This window comes from Lithobates pipiens, unplaced genomic scaffold, assembly GCF_037356315.1.
Source record: "Lithobates pipiens isolate NorthernLeopardFrog02 unplaced genomic scaffold, aLitPip1_a1.2 Scaffold_10, whole genome shotgun sequence".
Lineage (NCBI taxonomy): Eukaryota > Metazoa > Chordata > Amphibia > Anura > Ranidae > Lithobates > Lithobates pipiens.
The window spans coordinates 122,272,010-122,293,157 of NW_027507686.1; the positions used below are offsets into that span (position 1 = coordinate 122,272,010).

The window sequence follows — 21,148 nt, forward strand, 5'->3', positions numbered from 1 at the left end:
ACAACTTCTTGTTATTTAATAATGTACATAAGCAAAATAATACATTTTAAAGCATATCCAAAGACAAAAAGTTTTTAATAGAGTATGGAATAGAATAAGAAATACTTAAAAATCTGCTCAAGTTTTTTTTTCTACTGTTTCTTTCCTATTGGAGAGATTTTTTTTTCACTTTTTTCACTTTCTGTCTCCAGACAACAGGAAGTGAGAGGAGAAAACGCTCTTGAGTAGGAAAAATCCTCTCTTAGATAGTTGTTACCAAAACAAGGGTCCTCAAATGTCGGGTTTGCTGCAGCAGGTTCTATACACGGTACAGACGCGCGACTTTACAGGCAGATTAAGGGCACCCCTCGGGCACTGTATTTTTTACGTTTTTATTTTTATTGTTTCACTTTAAGCATCATTAAAATCACGGCTCCTGTGAAATCAATCTTTTTTAAAAATATTTTTTAAATTGATACATATCCCCCAGGGCATTATCCAGCCCCCCCATACCCTTTTTATGGCCAATAACTTGCATAGAAGCCTTCAAAATGTGGACTTTTAATTTTTCAAGTTTGGAACTCATAGACTTTAAAGGGGTTGTAAAGGTAACCGTTTTCTTCACCTTAAAGCATTCTATGCATTAAGGTGAAAAAACATCTGACAGTGCAGCCCCCCCCCCCCCTGTTTTACCTGACCCCTCGAAAATGTCCCACGCTCACCTCTGACATCCTCTTTGCCGCTCAACCTGGCCGTTGATTGGCTAGAGTGGATGGATTGAAAACAGTGCAGCCATTGGCTCATGCTGCTGTCAATCACATCCAATGATGCGGCGCGCTGGGAGGTGAGGCCGAGTGATACAGTGAGCGGCTACGGCCACTAGCTGTATCACGGGAACGCGCCCACAAGCACTCCACACTATGCAAGGGAGGGAAATTGCGAGACAGCTGCCGAGGGACCCCAGAACAGCAGGTTCGGGGGCCACTCTGTGCAAAATGAGCTGCACAATGGAAGTATAACATGTTTGTTATTAAAAAAAAAATTGCCTTTAGTGATCCTTTAATAGAGTTTGCAGCTCAAGTCTGAACTTTTTACATTTTCGGGAGTTCTGGTGCAAACCGAAATGAAGGGTGTTCGGTTCATCACTACGGATGATTTGTACAATTTGTTGTTGAAGAAGTCAGTTATTTACTAATGCATGTTTTGGTTGAAGTGTTTAACAGCTAGTTAATAACAAACTCTGTTTATTAACCACTAAAGGACCGGAAGGATTTACTTTACCCTTAATGACCAGGCCATTTTTTGCGATATGGCAGTGCATCAATTTAACTGACAATTGCGCAGTTGTGGAACGCTGAACCCAAACAAAATTGATGCCCTTTTTTTCCCACAAATAGAGCTTTCTTTTGGTGGTATTTGATCACCTCTGTGGTTTTTATTTTTTGCACTATAATCAAAAAAAAGACAGATAATTTAGAAAAAAACTATATTTTTTACTTTTTGCTATAATAAATATGCAAAGAAAAAGAAAAATGAAAAAAAAAAAAAAACGAATTTCTTAAGCAGTTTAGGCCAATATGTATTCTTCTACATATTTTTGGTAAAAATAAAAATTTCAGAAAGCGTATATTGATTGGTTTGCGCAAACGTTATAGTGTCTACAAAGTAGGGGAAAGATTAATTTTTATTATTATTATTATTTATTTTTTTACTAGCAATATCGGTGATCAGCAATTTTTAGCGGGACTGACATTGCGCAGACAGATCGGACACGTTTGACATTTTCTTGGGACCAGAGACATTAATACAGTAATCAGAGCTAAAACTAGTCACTGATCACTGTATAAATGACACTGGCAGGGAAGGGGCTAGCACTAGGGGGCAATCAAGGGGTTAAGTGTGTTCTAGGGAGGTGTTTATAACTGTGGGGGGGGGGGGGTGGACTGACTGGGACTACAGAGAGATTGCTGATCTCACTGAACTCTCCTGTCAGAAAGGGGATCTGCTTTGTTTACAGTGGCAGATCCCCATTCTACCTCTCTGAGGACCGATCGCAAGTGGCCGGCAGACATCGCGGCCGCCGAACCCAAGCATCGGCTCCTGCACTGTGGAGCAGGCGCACACAGTGACTCGTGCATGAAACAACCTACGAGTATGTCGTTTTGCACAATAGGGCCACCCTGCCGCAGTATATATGCGATGGGTGGTCCTTAAAGGATAATTTCACTTTTGCGCCCCTATGTACCAATAGAGCATTTATGTGCTTTTTTGCAAAAATATCAACACTTTCCATTAATTCTGCATACACTTACTTTACATGTCCATTTGTAATTGTCTTACTTTCTGGTCAGACCATAGGTTATGACACAGGAAGGAGTTGACCAGCTGACTTCATTAGCACACACCCTGCATCATCCACCCACCCATTTCCTGCTGCATCTTTTTTAAATGAAATGCAATCAATCAGTAATCACCCTTCTCCCCAAATACACAATATACGGTCAGATTGCACAGTGTATGGCCATCTTTATACAAGTACATAGAAGGGAGTGGACAAAAACACTGATCCAAGCCCCGCTCACAACTTGCATTCCCACATGCATCTTTTTTTTTTTTTTTTTTTTTTTTTTAAGCGAGGTGGGAAGGCATTTGGCAGCATTTTCACTCATCACACATAGGGCAGCCCATCTACCTAAATGGGCTGCCCTATACACAACAATCGCCCCAAATAAGCTTCAGAACTCTTTTTTTGGAGCGGAGCTTGGTGCGTTTTTTACTGTGATTTTTGGTGCAGCGCATTTTTGAAATGAAAGGAAACGCACAGATGTGAATGGAGCCTCAATGTTCTTGTGTTAACGGACCAATTTCACTTTCAGACCCCATTCACATCTAGCATAATGGGAACGCACATATTGTGTCTCGTTTTTTCTGTGACACGCATAGGGCAGCCTGTTGATTTCGATTGTTTGCACCACACAGGGTTAATGGGACATTTTGGCATTTTGTGGGTTGTGTGTTTTTTACTGTGCTGTGCAGCATTTGCCTCTCATTTTTATACATGGCAACATTTTTAATTTTAGGTGTATAATGGCTGCCTTGTGCATGTCATAGGAAAAATGCTGAAAAAAGACGCATGTCATACTGGGAGTATGCTATAGGCCCCTAACCTGAGAGAGGAGGGGAAGACAGACCTCCTATCACAATTTGGATTAGCAGCAAGGAGGGGAAGTGTTATCATAATGGGGGATTTTAATTATCCAGACTGGGCGGAGATCGCCACGCATTCGTCTAAAGCTCGCCAGTTCCTAAATGCCTCGCAGGACAATTTTATGGGTCAGATGGTAGATGCACCAACTGGAAACCAAGTGTTACTAGATCTACTGATTACCAACAATACAGATATGATCACAGATGTGGAAATAAGGGGAAATTTAGGAAACATCGATCACAAGTCAATTGGCTTCAGTATAAATCACACAAATAGGAAACATAAGGGGAATACAAAGACTCTGAATTTCAAAAAAGCCAACTATGAACCATGCTAGAAGAAATAAATTGGTATAAAATCTTAGGAACAAAGAACACGGAAAAGAGATGGGTTTTCTTTAAGAGCATATTAACCACTACAGCCCCGGACCAATAAACACCTTAAGGACCAGAGGTCTTTTTTCAATTTCGCACTGCGCTGCTTTAACTGGTAATTGCGCGGTCATGCAATATTGCACCCAAACGAAATTTGCGTCCTTTTCTTCCCACAAATAGAGCTTTCTTTTGATGGTATTTGATTGCCTCTGCGATTTTTATTTTTTGCAATATAAATGGAAAAAGAGCGAAAATTTTGAAAAAAAAATATATTTTGTTCTTTTTGTTATAAGAAAAATTGAATAAACTAAATTTTAGTCATACATTGAGGGCAAAATTTATTCAGCCACATGTCTTTAGTAAAAAAAAATGTCAATAAGCGTATATTTTTTGGTTTGCGCAAAAGTTATAGCGTCTACAAACTAGAGTACATTTTCTGGAATTTACACAGCTTTTAATTTATGACTGCCTATCTCATTTCTTGAGGTGCTAAAATGGCAGGGCAGTACAAACCCCCCCCCCCCAAATGACCCCATTTTGGAAAGTAGACACCCCAAGGAAATTGCTGATGGGTATGTTGAGCCCATTGAATATTTTTTTTTTTTTTGTCCTAAGGGATTGAATAATGACAAAAAAAAAAAAAAATTTACAAAAAGTTGTCACTAAATGATATATTGCTCACACATGCCATGGTTATATGTGGAATTGCACCCCAAAATATATTCCGCTACTTCTCCTGAGTATGGGGATACCACATGTGTGGGACTTTTTGGGAGTCTAGTCGTGCACGGCACCCCGAAAACCAATCACCACCTTCAGGATTTCTAAGGGTGCACATTTTTGAATTTACTCCTCACTACCTATCACAGTTTCGAAGGCCATAAAATGCCAAAATAGCATAAAACCCCCCAAAATGACCCCATTTTGGAAAGTAGACACCCCAAGCTATTTACTGAGAGGCATGTTGAGTCCATGGAATATTTTAGATTTTGCCACAAGTTGCGGGAATATTACAAACTTTTTTTTTTGCACAAAGTTGTCACTAAATGATATATTGCTCACACATGCTATGGGCATATGTGAAATGACACCCCAAAATACATTCTGCTGCTTCTCCTGAGTACAGGGATACCACATTTGTGGGACTTTTTGGGAGCCTAGCCGCGTACGGGACCCCGAAATCCAAGCACCGCCTTCAGGATTTCTAAGGGCATACATTTTTTATTTTACTCCTCACTACCTATCACTACCTATCACAGTTTTGAAGGCCATAAAATGCCAAGATGGCACAAAACCCCCCCAAATGACCCCATTTTGGAAAGTAGACACCCCAAGCTATTTGCTGAGGGCCATGTTGAGACCATTGAATATTTTTTTTTGTCCCAAGGGATTGAATAATGACAAAAAAAATAAATAAAAATTTTTACAAAAAGTTGTCACTAAATGATATATTGCTCACACATGCCATGGTTAGATGTGGAATTGCACTCCAAAATATATTCCGCTACTTCTGCCGAGTATGGGGATACCACATGTGTGGGACTTTTTGGGAGTCTAGTCGCGCACGGCACCCCGAAAACCAATCACCACCTTCAGGATTTCTAAGGGTGCAAATTTTTGATTTCACTCCTCACTACCTATCACAGTTTCGAAGGCCATAAAATGCCAAAATAGCACAAATCCCCCCAAAATGACCCCATTTTGGAAAGTAGACACCCCCAAGCTATTTACTGAGAGGCATGTTGAGTCCATGGAATATTTTATATTTTGCCACAAGTTGCGGGAATATTACAAACTTTTTTTTTTTTGCACAAAGTTGTCACTAAATGATATATTGCTCACACATGCTATGGGCATAAGTCAAATGACACCCCAAAATAAATTCTGCTGCTTCTCCCGAGTACGGGAATACCACATGTGGGGGACTTTTTGGGAGCCTAGCCACGTATGGGACCCCGAAAACCAAGCACTGCCTTCCGGATTTAAATATAAAATGCTACCAAAAAAACTGTTACCGATCGCAGGGATCAGGCCTGACTCTGCGATCGCTGCAGTTATGTGTTTAGTGTTTTGTAAGTGACAGTGATCGATCGATACTGCACTTGGGTGGGCTGGGCAGAGGGCCAAAACGCAGGTGCCAGCAGGTATCTGGGCTGGATCAGCTAACAATGCGTTTTTTTGGAACCCTGAACTGCTGGGGACGCTAGTATACATCTGATCAGATCAGATATTGATCTGTTCAGATTCTATACCACTACGGGAGGTTTATGCTTTGCGTGTGGGTGTTAGCGGTACTGGCACTAACCTAGCGCTGCCTGGGGCGACGCAGGCCCTGACCCTAAAACCTAATTGATATCACCCGCCGGGTGATCAGGGGGTTAAACCTTTATTGGGTAATAAATGGTGGGTGCCCTGATGCTATAAAAAGCAAACTAACCAGGGTCACCCGTAACACTTATGCGGTGATCAGTGGTGAAAGGGTTAACTAGGGGCAATCAGGGGGTTCAAATTTTTATTAGGTAGTATATGGGGGTCCCTGGCGCTATATAAAAACCTGATGGGGAACCTAAATAACTAACTGGCTAACCAGCGTCACCAGTGACACTTATACTGTGATCGCTGGTGAAAGGGTTAACTAAGGGCAATCAGGGGGTTAAAACCATTATTGGGTAGTATATGGGGGTACCTAACGCTATAAAAACCTGGCGGTGAACCTAAAAAAATAACTAGCTACCTAACGACACTAGTGACACTAATGCAGCGATCAGAAAAACGATCGCTTAGTGACACTGGCAAAAGGGGGTGAAAGGGTTAACTATGGGCAATCAGGGGGTTAAAACCATTATTGGGTAGTATATCGGGGTACCTAGCGCTATAAAAACCTGGCGGTGAACCTAAAAAAATAACTAGCTACCTAGCGACACTAGCGACACCAATGCAGCAATCATAAAAATGATCGCTTAGTGACAGTGGCAAAAGGGGGTGAAAGGGTTAACTAGGGGCAATCAGGGGGTTAAAACCATTATTGGGTAGTATATGGGGGTACCTAACGTTATAAAAACCTGGCGGTGAACCTAAAAAAATAACTAGCTACCTAACGACACTAGTGACACTAATGCAGCGATCAGAAAAACGATCGCTTAGTGACACTGGCAAAAGGGGGTGAAAGGGTTAACTATGGGCAATCAGGGGGTTAAAACCATTATTGGGTAGTATATCGGGGTACCTAGCGCTATAAAAACCTGGCGGTGGATCTAAAAAAATAACTAGCTACCTAGCGACACTAGCGACACCAATGCAGCGATCATAAAAATGATCGCTTAGTGACAGTGGCAAAAGGGGGTGAAAGGGTTAACTAGGGGCAATCAGGGGGTTAAAACCATTATTGGGTAGTATATCGGGGTACCTAGCGCTATAAAAACCTGGCGGTGGATCTAAAAAAATAACTAGCTACCTAGCGACACTAGCGACACCAATGCAGCGATCATAAAAATGATCGCTTAGTGACAGTGGCAAAAGGGGGTGAAAGGGTTAACTAGGGGCAATCAGGGGGTTAAAACCATTATTGGGTAGTATATCGGGGTACCTAGCGCTATAAAAACCTGGCGGTGAACCTAAAAAAATAACTAGCTACCTAGCGACAGTAGCGACAGTAGCGACACTGATGCAGCGATCAGAAAAATGATCGCTTAGTGACACTGGCAAAAGGGGGTGAAAGGGTTAACTAGGGGCAATCAGGGGGTTAAAACCATTATTGGGTAGTATATCGGGGTACCTAGCGATATAAAAACCTGGCGGTGAACCTAAAAAAATAACTAGCTACCTAGCGACAGTAGCGACACTGATGCAGCGATCAGAAAAATGATCGCTTAGTGACACTGGCAAAAGGGGGTGAAAGGGTTAACTAGGGGCAATCAGGGGGTTAAAACCATTATTGAGTAGTATATCGGGGTACCTAGCGATATAAAAACCTGGCGGTGAACCTAAAAAAATAACTAGCTACCTAGCGACAGTAGCGACACTGATGCAGCGATCAGAAAAATGATCGCTTAGTGACACTGGCAAAAGGGGGTGAAAGGGTTAACTAGGGGCAATCAGGGGGTTAAAACCATTATTGGGTAGTATATCGGGGTACCTAGCGCTATAAAAACCTGGCGGTGAACCTAAAAAAATAACTAGCTACCTAGCGACAGTAGCGACACTGATACAGCGATCAGAAAAACGATCGCTTAGTGACAGTGGCAAAAGGGGGTGAAAGGGTTAACTCTAGGGGCAATCAGGGGGTTAAATCTTTATTGGGGGGTGATAGGGGGCTACCCTGGACCTAACACTAACTGCCTTGACAGTTTTAACTGTTACAACTGACACTGAATGCATTGATCAGTAAAGAAATGATCAATGCAATCAGTGACACTGTGACTGGGGGGGGGGGGGGGATCGGGGGGGGGGGGGGTTGTGTGCCTGTGTGTACCTACATGTCAGTGTAGTGTTGGTGCACACTTACTTTTAGTCTTCTCCTCGTAGTCCGGTCAAAAAGACCGCCCCGAGGAGAATGACATCACTTCCTCCTTCCTGTGTAAACAATACACAGTGGGAGGAAGTTCGTCATTGGCCAGGAGCGATCCAGAGGGGGTGGCCAGAAACCAACGGCCATCCCCTCATCACGGATCGCTCCTGGAGGGAACCGGACCACCGTATCCGGACCCCCCACCCGCTGGAAGGCAGGCACGTACATCTACGTGCTTGTGCCTGCCTGTGCCATTGTGATGACGTACAATGGCAATACGGCGGTCCTTAAGTGGTTAAATAAGGGCATTAGCCAGGGCATCCCATTGGGAACAAAACAAACAAAACAAAAGTCCTGGATAGCTTAATGCCAATGTAAAAATGCATATATATATATATATATATATATATATATATATATATATATATATATATATATATATATATATATATATATATATATATACAGTTGCAAAACAAAGTATGTGAACCCTTTTGAAATGATATGAATTTCTGCGCAAAATGGTCATAAAATGTTATCTGGTCTTCATCTAAGTTACAACAATAGACAATCACAGTCAGCTTAAACTAATAACACACAAAGAATTAAATGTTACCATTTTTTTTATTGAACACACCATGTAAACATTCACAGTGCAGGTGGAAAAAGTATATGAACCACTAGACTAATGAGATCTCCAAGAGCTAGTTGGAGTGAGGTGTCAGCCAACTGGAGTCCAATCAATGAGATGAGATTGGAGGTGTTGGTTACAGCTGCCCTGCCCTATAAAAAACACACACCAGTTCTGGGTTTGCTTTTCACAAGAAGCATTGCCTTATGTGAACAATGTCTCGCACAAAAGAGCTCTTAGAAGAATTGTTGACTTGCATAAAGCTGGAAAGGGTTATAAAAATATCTCCAAAAGCCTTGCTGTTCATCAGTACATGGTAAGGCAAATTGTCTATCAATGGAGAAAGTTCAGCACTGCTGCTACTCTCCCTAGGAGTGGGTGTCCTGTAAAGATGGCTGCAACAGCACAGCGCAGACTGCTCAATGAGGTGAAGAAGAATCCTAAAGTGTCAGCTATAGACTTGCAAAAGTCTCTGGCATACGCTAACATACCTGTTAGCAAATCTACGATACATAAAACACTAAACAAGAATGGATTTCATGGGAGGATACCACAGAGGAAGCCACTGCTGTCCAAAAATAACATTGCTGCACGTTTACAGTTTGCACAAGAGCACCCAGATGTCCACAGCAGTACTGGCAAAATATTCTGTGGACAGATGAAACCAAAGTTTAGTTGTTTGGAAGAAACACACAGCACTATGTGTGGAGAAAAAGAGGCACAGCACACCAACATCAAAACCTTCATCCCAACTGTGAAGTATGGTGGTGGGGGCATCATGGTTTGGGGCTGATTTGCTGTGTCAGGGTCTGGACAGATTGCTATCATCGAAAGAAAAATGAATTCCCAAGTTTATCAAGACATTTTGCAGGAGAACTTAAGGCCATCTGTCCACCAGCTGAAGTGCAACAGAAGATGGGTGTTGCAACATGGCAACGACCCAAAACATAGAAGTAAATCAACAACAGAATGGCTTAAACAGAAGAAAATACGCCTTTTGGAGTGGCTCAGTCAGAGTCCTGACCTCAACCCAATTGGGATGCTGTGGCATGACCTCAAGAAAGCGATTCACACCAGACATCCCAAGAATATTGCTGAACTGAAACAGTTCTGTAAAGAGGAATGGTCAAGAATTATTCCTGACCATTGTGCACGTCTGATCTGCAACTACAGGAAACGTTTGGTTGAAGTTATTCCTGCCAAACTAGGTTCAACCAGTTATTAAATCCAAGGGTTCACATACTTTTTCCACCTGAACTGTGAATGTTTACATGGTGTGTTCAATAAAAACATGGGAACATTTAATTCTTTTAGCGTTATTAGTTTAAGCAGACTGTGATTGTCTATTGTTGAGACTTAGATGAAGACCAGGTCACATTTTATGACCAATTTGTGCAGAAATCCATATCATTCCAAAAGGGTTCACATACTTTTTTTTGCAACTGTAGTTACATAGTAGGTGAGGTTGAAAAAAGACAAAAGTCCATCAAGTTCAACAGATGCCTGTATGTTGCAGTTGTTCAGGTACTAAGCTAATAGTTTTTTTAAACTATAGATGCTCCCTGCTGAGACCACCACCTGTGGAAGGGAATTCCACATCCTTGCCGCTCTTACAGTAAAGAACTCTTTACATAGTTTAAGGTTAAACCTCATTTCTTCTAATTTTAATGAGTGGCCATGTGACTTGTTAAACTCCTTTCCGCAAAAAAGTTTTATCCCTATTGTGGGGTCACCAGTACAGTATTTATAAATTGAAATCATATCCTCTCTCAAACGTCTCTTCTCCAGTGAGAATAAGTTCAGTGCTCACAACCTTTCCTTATAACTAATATCCTTCAGACCCTTTATTAGCTTTGTTGCCCTTCTTTGTATTCACTCCATTTCCAGTACATCCTTCCTGAGGACTGGTGCCCAGAACCGAACAGGATACTCTAGGTGCGGAAGGACCAGAGTCTTGTAGAACGGGAGAATTATTGTTTTATCTCTGGACTTGATCCCCTTTTTAATGCATGCCAATATTCTGGTTACTTTGTTAGCAGAAGCTTGGCATTGCATGCCATTGCTGGGCCTATCATCTACTAGGACCCCCAGATCCTTTTCCATCCTACATTCCCCCAGAGGTTCTCCCGCCAGTGTATAGATTGCATTCATAACTTTGTCACCCAAATGCATTATTTTACATTTTTCTACATTGACCCTTATTTGTCATGTAGTTGCCAACCCCATTAATTTGTTCAGATCTTTTTGCAAGGTTTCCACATCCTGTGGAGAAGTTATTGCCCTGCTTAGCTTAGTATCATCTGCAAATACAGAGATTGAACTATTTACCACATCCTCCAGGTCGTTTGTGAACAAATTAAATAGGATTAGTCCCATCACAGAACCCTGGGGGACCCCGCTACCTACCTCTGACCATTCTGTGTACTCCCCATTTATCACCACCCTCTGAACTCACCCTAGAAGCCAGTTTCCAATCCATGTACTCACCCTATGGTTCATGCTAATGGACCTTATTTTTTACAGTAAACATTTATGGGGTGGTACAGTGGTGTAGTGGGTAGCAATCTCATCCTAGCAGTAAAAAGGGTCACTGGTTCGAATCCCAACCATGGCACTACCTGCCTGGAGTTTGCATGTTCTCCCTGTGCCTGCATGGGCTTCCTCCAGGTACTCCGGTTTCCTCCCAGACTCCAAAGACATGCAGGTAGGTTAATTGGCTTCTGTCCAAAAATGGCCCTAGTATATTAATGGGGACCTTGGATTGTGGGCTCCATGAGGGTAGGGACTGATGTGAGTGTGCGATGTGCAATGTACAGGGATAGGGCAATTGTAGACACACACTCAGGTTGAACTGGATGGACTGGTGTCTTTATTCAACCCAACTAACTATGTAACTGTGTCAAATGCTTTTGCAAAATCCAGATACACCATGTCTACGGGCCTTCCTTTATCTAGATGGTAACGCACCTCCTCATAGGAAGTTAATAGATTGGTTTGTCAAGAATGATTCTTCATGAATCCATGCTGATTACTGCTAATGATACCGTTCTCGTTACTAAAATCCTGTATATAGTCCCTTATCACCCCCCCCCCCCCCCCCAAGAGCTTGCATACTATTGATGTTAGGGTAACTGGCCTGTAATTCCCAGAAATGTATTTTGGGCCCTCTTTAAATATTGTTGCTACATTGGCTTTTATACAATCACCTGGTACCATTCCAGTCTGTAGACTGTCAGTAAAAATTAGGAACAATGGTCTGGCAATTAAGTACCCACGGATGCAAGTCATCTGGCCCCAGTAATTTATTAATGTTAAGTTTCCCAAGCCTAATTTTAATTCTGTCCTCTGTTAACCATAGAGGTGCTTCCTGTGATGTGCCATCAGGATAAACACTGCAGTTTTGGTTACTGAAGCCCCCCAATTCCCTCGTGAAGACTGAAGACTGAATTAATTCAATATCTTCGCCATCTCCCTATCCTTTGTAACTAGATGTCCTTCTTCATTCTTTATGGGGCCAATATGGTCTGTCCTCCTTTTTTTTACTGTTTACATACTTAAAGAATTTCTAGGGAAAGCAAGAAAGCAAAGGAGAAGGCCTTCAAAAAATATGAGGTGGAGGGATCATCACCAGCATTCAGACTTTACAAAGAATGCAACAAGAAATGAAAGGGTGCAATTAGAGTGGCTAAGATACAACAAGAAAGACACAAAGCAGATGAGAGCAAAAAAAATCCCCAGAAATTCTTTAAGTATATAACCAGTAAAAAAGGGAGGACAGACCTTATTGGCCCCATAAAGGATGAGGAAGGACATCTGGTTACAAAGGACGGGGGAGACGGTGAAGGTATTGAATTTATTATTTTCCTCAGTCATCTGGAGTGAATCGGGGGGGCTCCAAAAACCAAAACTGCAATGTTTATCCTCATGACACATCACAGGAAGCACCCTCATGGCTAACATAGTACAGCATTAGAAATAGACTTAGGAAACTTAACATTATTAAATCACCAGGATCAGATGGCTTACACCTGAAGGTACTTAGGGAGCTCAGTCAAGTAATTGCCAGACCATTGTCCCTATTTGGTTCTGATAGTCTACTGACTGGAATGGTACTAGCTGATTGGAGAAAAGCCAATGTAGCACCAATATTTGAAAAAGGGCCAAAATACATCCCTGGGAATTACAGACCAGTTAGCCTTACATCAATAGTATGTAAGCTCTTGGAGGGGATGATAAGGGACTATAAACAGGATTTTAGTAATGAAAACGGTATCATTAGCAGTAATCAGCATGAATTCATGAAGAATTGTTCTTGCCAATCCAATCTATTAACCTTCAATGAGGAGGTGAACTGCCATCTCGATAAAAGAAGGCCCGTAGACGTGGTGTATCTCGATTTTTCAAAAGAATTTGACACAGTTCCCCATAAACGTTTTGTTTACTGTACAAAGTAAGGTCCATTGGCTTGGACCATAGAGTGAGTACATGGATTGAAAACTGGCTACAGGGTCAAATTCAGAGGGTGGTGATAAATTGGGAGTACTCAAAATGGTCAAGGGTGGGAAGTGGGGTACCCCATAGTTCAATGCTGGGACCAATCCTATTTAATTTGTTCATAAACGACCTGGAGGATGGGGTAAACAGTTCAATCTCTGTATTTGTGGACGATACTAAGCTAAGCAGGGAAAAAACTTCCCCACAGGATGTGGAGACCTTGCAAAAGATCTGAACAAATTAATGGGGTGGGCAACTACATGGCAAATGAGGTCCAATGTAGGAAAATGTAAAATAATGAATTTGGGTGGCAAAAATATGAATGCAATCTACTCACTAGGGGGAGAACCTCGGGGGGAATCTAGGATGGAAAAGGACCTGTGGGTCCTAGTAGAGGATAGGCTCTGCATTGGCATCCAAGCTGCTGCTAACAAAGCAAGCAGAATATTGGCATGCATTAAAAAGGGGATTAACTCCAGAGATAAAGCAATAATTCTCCCACCCTACAAGACTCTGGTCTGGCCTCACCTGGTGTAAGAAGCCCAGTTCTGGGCACCAGTCCTCAGTGAGGATGTACTGGAAATGGAGCGAATACATAAAAAGGCAACAAAACTAATAAAGGGTCGGGAGGATATAAGTTATAAAGAACGTTTATGAGCACTGAACGTATTCTCTCTGGAGAAGAGACACTTGAGAGGGAATATGATTTCAATTTACAAATATCATACTGGTGACCCCACAATAAGGATACATCTTTTCCATGAAAGGGAGTTTAATAAGACACGTGGCCACTCATTAAAATTAGAAGAAAAGAGGTTTAACCTTAAACTGCGTAGAGAGTTCTTTACTGTAAGAGCTGCAAGGATGTGGAATTCCCTTCCACAGGCGGTGGTTTCAGCGGGGAGGGCATCAATAGTTTCAAAAAACTATTAGATAAGCACCTGAATGACCACAACATTCAGGAACATAATAATGACATATAATCACGCACATAGGTTGGACTTGATGGACTCACCTACTATGTAACTATGTGGGAATGCGAGTTCCTGCAATATAGAGATGCGAATGGGGCTTGACAGTGTTTCTGTCCACTCCCTTCTATGTACCTGTATAAAGATGGCCATACACTATGCAATCTGATTGTATAGTGTGCATTTAGTGAGAAGGGTGATCACTGATTGCATTTCATTTAAAAAATGTGCAGCTGGGATTAGGTGGATGGATGATGCAGGGAGTGTGCTAATGATTTCGATTTTAATAGAAAAGATTTTAATAGAATATAAAAGAATAGACTAGAAAAACAATAGAACAGAACAGAATAAAATATAATATATTCTATTCTGTTCTGTTCTATCGTTTTTCTAGTCTAATTTCTATTTTATTATAATCTTTTCTATCCAAATTTAAAATTAATTCATTAAAAAATTTCAATTCATACTATTCGAAATTCAAATTTATTCTATTCAAATTTGAATTTCAGAAGATGGTTGTATATTCTTTCTATTTTATTCTATTAAATTATTTTTTTTCTATTCTGTTCTAATCTTTTCGATTTGAATTAAAAATTTTGGAAGATGGTTACTTACTTATACTTACTTATATATATCTGTAACATCAACTTTTCATACTTGCAGTGTACCAGTGCAAAAAAAAACACACACATCTTATTTAATTTATATTTATGGTATCAATGAAGTTGTCAGCATGCCTGATTGAAGAAGTCACGGATGTCGATCACAAGGCAAGTGCATATGCTGTCTGTCATTGTCCACTTGCTAAAAGTTGTGTATTGTATTTGTCCACTTGCCACGTCACCTGCCACAAGTTGTGTATTGTCCACTTGCCACGTCACCTGCCACAAGTTGTGTATTGTCCACTTGCCACGACACCTGCCACGAGTGCCACGTGACCTGACACGAGTGCCACGTGACCGGCCACAAGTGCCACGTGACCTGACACGAGTGCCACGTGACCTGACATGAGTACCATGTGGCCGGCCATGAGTGCCATGTGGCTTGACACGAGTGCCACGTGACCTGACACGAGTGCCACGTGACCGGCGACGAGTGCCACCTGACTTAACACGAGTGCCATGTGACCGGCCACGAGTGCCATGCGACCAAGTTGTGGATTGTCCACTTGCCACGTCACCTGCCACCAAGCGACCCCAGATATGGGCAATATGAAAGTACTTTTCTGCAGCAGAGAATGACATTTTGCGACCCGAATTTGGGGCCACATATCTCGGGGTCACTTATAGCTAGAAACACCAAATTTGGTATGCAAACACAATAGAACTAGCACTACAACATATCCATTTGGGGTTTCTAGCACTAAGTGACCCCAAGATACATGGCCCTAAAGTCGGGTTGCAAAATATTTTCTAATCCGGTTGAAATAGTTTCGAATGCAGTTGAAATAATTTCGAATCATGTTGAAATCATTTCAAATTCGGTAGAAATATTTTCAAATTTGGTTGAAATATTTTCGAATGTGACCGATTTTTCGAATTCGGCAGAAAACTAAACGAAATACGAAAACGAATTTAAAGAATTTAACGAATATAACTAAACAAAATTAATTAATTAACGAATTAAAACGAAACGAAACTAAACAAAGTTTTTCCTTTTGCACATGTCTACTTGCAATAGCTAGGGAACAAACCCTGAATCACTTCCTGTGTGAGCGGACTACTTTCAGGATCTGGTGTGTGGGCTTATGCCCAAATTCCCCCCTTTTCAGTAACACCTAGCATATGGGCACTGCATGCAGACATCATAACCTGGATTACAAAGGAACTTGTCATTCCTGCTATAACCATTATTTGCTTGCTGAGTGCTTGAATAATCTCTGCTCTGAAGATTTTCCCTTCACCATCTTTTGAACTCCAACGTGCTGGTGAAGATTGTGTCCAGGCCTGACACTTGGAGTACCCTTATCCCATCATCTGCAGGGTGTAGCTGTATTGTCTTGGTAAATATAGAAGTCTGTTGAACTCATGTCAAAACCTAGAGTGTCAGAAGAGCTAAGAAGTTCCCAGGGTCATCCGGGAGAAGCGCTACATTTGCAATTTTTACATGATGATAGTGTTTCTTTATTTTTCTCTTCTTTTCCTTTTACAGCTTTTTTATATATAGAAAAACAAAGGGTGTTGATAATATTTTTTCCCCTGGTGATAAATATCGTAGGTGTGGCACTGCTGCAAATATGCCTGTTAATCTTCCTATAGCACCTTGCATTATTGTGGAGATAATTGAATCTTGAACCAGCCGTACATGGATTACAATTTGGCTGGTTCAGCATGGACTGGCTAAATTTGTATCCATGTATGGGCATCCTGGTTGTAAAGAAGTCAATCTATGAATTGAATTCTGTACCACCGCCCTGTTGGGATTTTCCTGAATGATCAGTGCCACTGACTATAGCCAGCAACAGTGATCATCGTGAAGACTCCCCGTCATGAGAACGCAATACCACAATGATTCCCCCATCCACCTTGAATGTGTGGATGGGGCAATTGTGTCACGTACCTTATCCGTGGCCAAGATGCTAAGAGGCTCTCCTTGCGGCTGAGAGCAATATACTGAAGGTGGTACAGAGGGTATAATGCTCAAAGAAGAACGGGTTGCCAGCAGGGAGTGCAGGACTTGAGCAGATGATCACTTGCAAGCTACTTGAGGATGTAGCTGCAGTGCTGGAGTTGGTCCTTAAAGATGCGTAGGGTATCCAGAGAACTCAATAAAGGCCTGGTTGAGGTTCCAACACTGGTGATCAGCTGAAACTGCTTTAAGAGAAGTTGTTTTGGCAAGCCAGGGTGATTCACGGGTAAACAGGTGGGTTCCAGCAGAAGCAATTCCGTAGGGTAAGCCAGGGTCATACACAGGTAAACAGGTGGTTTCAGGAAGCAAAGTCCTTGAGACAAGCCAGGGTCATACACAGGCAAGTAGGAAGGTTTAGGCAGAAGAATAGTCTTTGGGATAAGCTTGGGTCAAAGCCAGGAGAAGATTAGAGTAGGTTAAGGAACAATTCGGGTCACAGCAATATAACAGCAAAAAGATGCAGGTTCAGGAACTCAGGGAGAGCTGAAGACAATCCAGCAATGGGAGAGAATCCTGGACAGCCTTTTATAGGACATCAGAGAATTGTGTCTTTCATGCTATGCGTGCACCATCCCACCGCGCACCTGCATGTGCCGAACTGCAATTCTACCGCGCATGCACGTGGGAATCCATCCATACCGTCTGCCATGGACATCATTGTTATTTCCCTGACAGTCCCCCCCCCCCAAGGGGTAACCTCTGGATGCCCAATCTGGCCAATCTTGCAGAATGTCTGCTGTGGAAGGTCTGTATTAGTTGTGGGTCATGTATATTATTCGAGCACTCCCAGGACTTGTCCTCAGGAGGATACCACTTCCACTTGATGAGGTACTGCACTTGTCTCCCTCTTTTTCTGCAATCCAAGATGGTCTCCACTTCAAAATCGGTTTCACCCTTTATTAAGACTGGAGGTGGTGGTGATTCTCCTCTTCCAGAAAAAGGACTGGGGACTGTTGGTTTCAACAGTGAAGCATGGAAAACCGGGTGAATCTTGTAGAAACTAGGCAATGCCAGTTTAAACGCTACTGGATTTACCACTTTCTTGATCTTGAAAGGACCAATGAACTTTGGTCCCAGTTTCCGTGATGGACATGAGTTTTTAAGGTTTATAGCAGATAGACAGACTTCATCTCCCTCCTTGAAAACAAGGTTGTATCTTCTTCCTCTGTCATGATACTTCTTGTAACTATCCTGCGCTTCTTGCATGGCTTCCCAGAGTTGTTGATAATTAGACTGGATGAAGGTTACTCAGTCCTGGACCGTTGGCACAGATGCCTCTAGTATGGAATTGGGCAAGGATGATGGATGAAAGCCATAATTGTCCCAAAAGGGAGTTTGATTAGTTATGGTATGTAAAGAGTAATTGTAGGCGATTTCTGCACAAGGAAGAAGAGAAGACCAGTCATCTTGAGAGCAAGTACAGAAACAACAAAGATATTGGTCCAGGGTTTAATTTGTCCTTTCAGCCTGGCTGTTGCTTTGTGGATGATAGGCTGATATTAATCAGTGTATACTGCGCTGTGACAAAGACTTTGATCAATTAGCCGGCACAGCTTCTAGACAAAAGAAAAGAATGTATGTGTAGCAATATATCAAAGTATCAAAATAGAAAATATACATGTCAACATATATATATCTCAAAGCATCTAAATGGCAACATATTCAATAGTGCTACATGAAGACAAAAAAGTAAAATCAAACATTCAAATGAGAAAATAAATGTGCGTGAAATTAATATACGTGAAAAATAACTATAATCATTCGCAACTTCTTTATAAAAAAAGTGCAAGTGCTAAATAAGTCCCAAAATATAAAGTACAGAGCCAAATTGCAAGAAAAACTTCCAAGGTGTATTCTTCATGCATGCAACACCACCACCACTGTGAAACTGGGGGAGGCTTACCGGAAGACTTGGACTTAGCTAGGCATATGCCTCCCAAGTCATGTAGGCTTATAGCTGGAATTCAGCCCAATAGGCATAAATAAACTGCAGATTCAGCTCGCATCACAGCATCAATTTGGCGAGAATTTGTAGTTATCCAATAAGAGATGGGGTCACGGTATCATGTAAAAAAAAAACATAGAGATAGGAATCCAACATAGCCATCAGATGACGACTCCATAGTCGAAACGCGTTGGGTGGACTCCTTTGCAGACATCGCTTGCATTCCTTTATCTATATGCCATTTTGTTACCTTCAAATTTGAGTGTTTCTCGACATGCTTTATTTATTAAAATACTTTTTGTGACAATATTACACTATGTTGGATTCCTATCTTTATGGTTTTATACATGATACCATGACCCCATAACTTATTGGTTAACTACGTATTCTCGCCAAATTGATGCTGTGGTGTGAGCTGAATCTGAATCTATTTGAGATATATATATGTTGACACGTATATTTTCTATTTTGATACTTTGATATAGCGCTACAAATACTTTTTTTTTTTTTTGGGATGATAGGCTGAAAAAAGGCATATTTCAATTGCCAAAGATTTTCAGAGGTCCCTCTGAAACCTAGAAGTAAAATTGTACTCCCCTATTGGATACAATGTTATCTGGTAATCCATGCAACCTGACAATTTCTTCAATGAAAATATTTGCTTTGTCAGCAGCAGGGGGGTGGGCAACCATGGGTAAGAAATGTGCAATTTTGAAAGACGATAAACTACTATCAAGATGGTGGTGATGAATCCTTCAGATGGGGGTAAGTCCATGATGAAGTCCATTGAAATTTTTCTCCAGGGCTGTTCTGGAATGGGTAGTGGTCTCAACAGACCCCAGGCCTTGGTATTGGTCCCTTTATTATGTTGGCAAATGATACAGGAACGAACATAGTCTTTACAATCTTGCCTCTACCCGGGCCACTAGAAGGACAAGTATAAGCTCAGAGGTTTTCTGAACCCCAAATTGTCCAGCAAGTTTGTGGTCATGGAAAGTCCTTAAGACCTGAAGTCTCACTTGTTGAGGGATAAAGATTTTGCCCTGAAACCAAAGTAATCCTTCTTGATTTGTCAAAAAAGGTACCTCAGGTTCAGTACACTGCCTGTTAGCTTGCCTAATTGCTGTCTTCAGATCAGGAGCTTGTAAGAGCAAAACATTTTGAACAGATAGCATAGTACCTAGTTCAGCTGTTTCAGGAATGTCTGAGTAACATTTGAGACAGAGCATCAGCTTTCCCATTCTTAGAGCCAGGATGATAAGAAATGTGGAAGTTCAACCTGGAAAAAAAGAACAATGCCCATCAAGCTTGACGAGGTCTTAAACGTTTTGCTGTTCTCAGATACTCCAGGTTCTTGTGTCTATTGAGCAATATAGTAAAGGTTTGGCTAATTTTATTTTCTTGTTTTTTGTTTGTTATTGAATATGGCTAGGCACTATAGTCATTTTTTTTCTTGGAATGTTCATTGCATGAATTCCTCTTTAAATGCTGTTTTTGATTCCATCCATCGGTTGTCTGTTTGCAAGAGACTCATGCTACTGGTAATACCATTTGATGGTTTCAGCGAAGGGGGGTTAGGGAGGGATATCATTCTGTTCTGTCATCTTACTCTCAGGCCGCGTACACACGGGCGGACTGTTCGCCCAACTTAGTTTGTCAAACAGTTTGACAAACAGTCCGTTCAAAATTAGCATGAACGGACTTGACCACACACGACGAACGAACAGTCCGCTGAAAACTTGCGCGATGACGTGAACGGCACGTACGACGGGACGAGAAATTCGAAGTCCAATACACTGCAATGCAACCTTCGCCGTGTAAATTCTTTCTGAGCATGTGCGAGACTTAGTTTATCGAACAAGCCTACACACGAGCGGACTGTCCGCTCAAACCAAGTTTCAGCGGACAGTCTTACGGAAATTCCGAAAAACTTTGTTCGTCAGACTGTCCGCTGAAACTGTCCGCTGAAGCCCACACACGAGCGGACTGTCCGCTGAAACACTGTTCAGCGGACAAAGTTGGGCGAACAGTCCGCCCGTGTGTACGCGGCCTCAGGGGTTTTTTATATTAATTTATAATGATATATCATTCTCCTGCACCAGGATGCTAGTGGACTTGAATGGTAGGTTTATTTTTCTTCTGTGTCACATATGTGATTTTGAATTAATTATTGCTGCCATTTATATTCCTCTTCCATATAATCTTGAGGTCCTTCTTAAACTTATGTAATTTTGTGAATATTCAATATTGGTGACTGGCGATTGTAATAATATAATCAACCCAGAACAGGATAAATTTCCATCTCCTCCCTCTTTACCTATAGATGGCCTCTCTTCTTTAGAGAGGCTCTGTAGGGAATTGGGGTTACATGATTTGTGGCGAATGTTACATCCTACTGAAAATTCATATAC

At 41.6% G+C, this 21,148-nt stretch overlaps 1 protein-coding gene across 9 annotated transcripts in view; it reads right to left on the bottom strand.

Moving 5' to 3' along the window:
• LTBP3 (latent transforming growth factor beta binding protein 3) overlaps positions 1-21,148 on the bottom strand; it is a 1,616,087-nt gene that overhangs the window by 1,269,759 nt on the left and 325,180 nt on the right. The window lies entirely within an intron of this gene.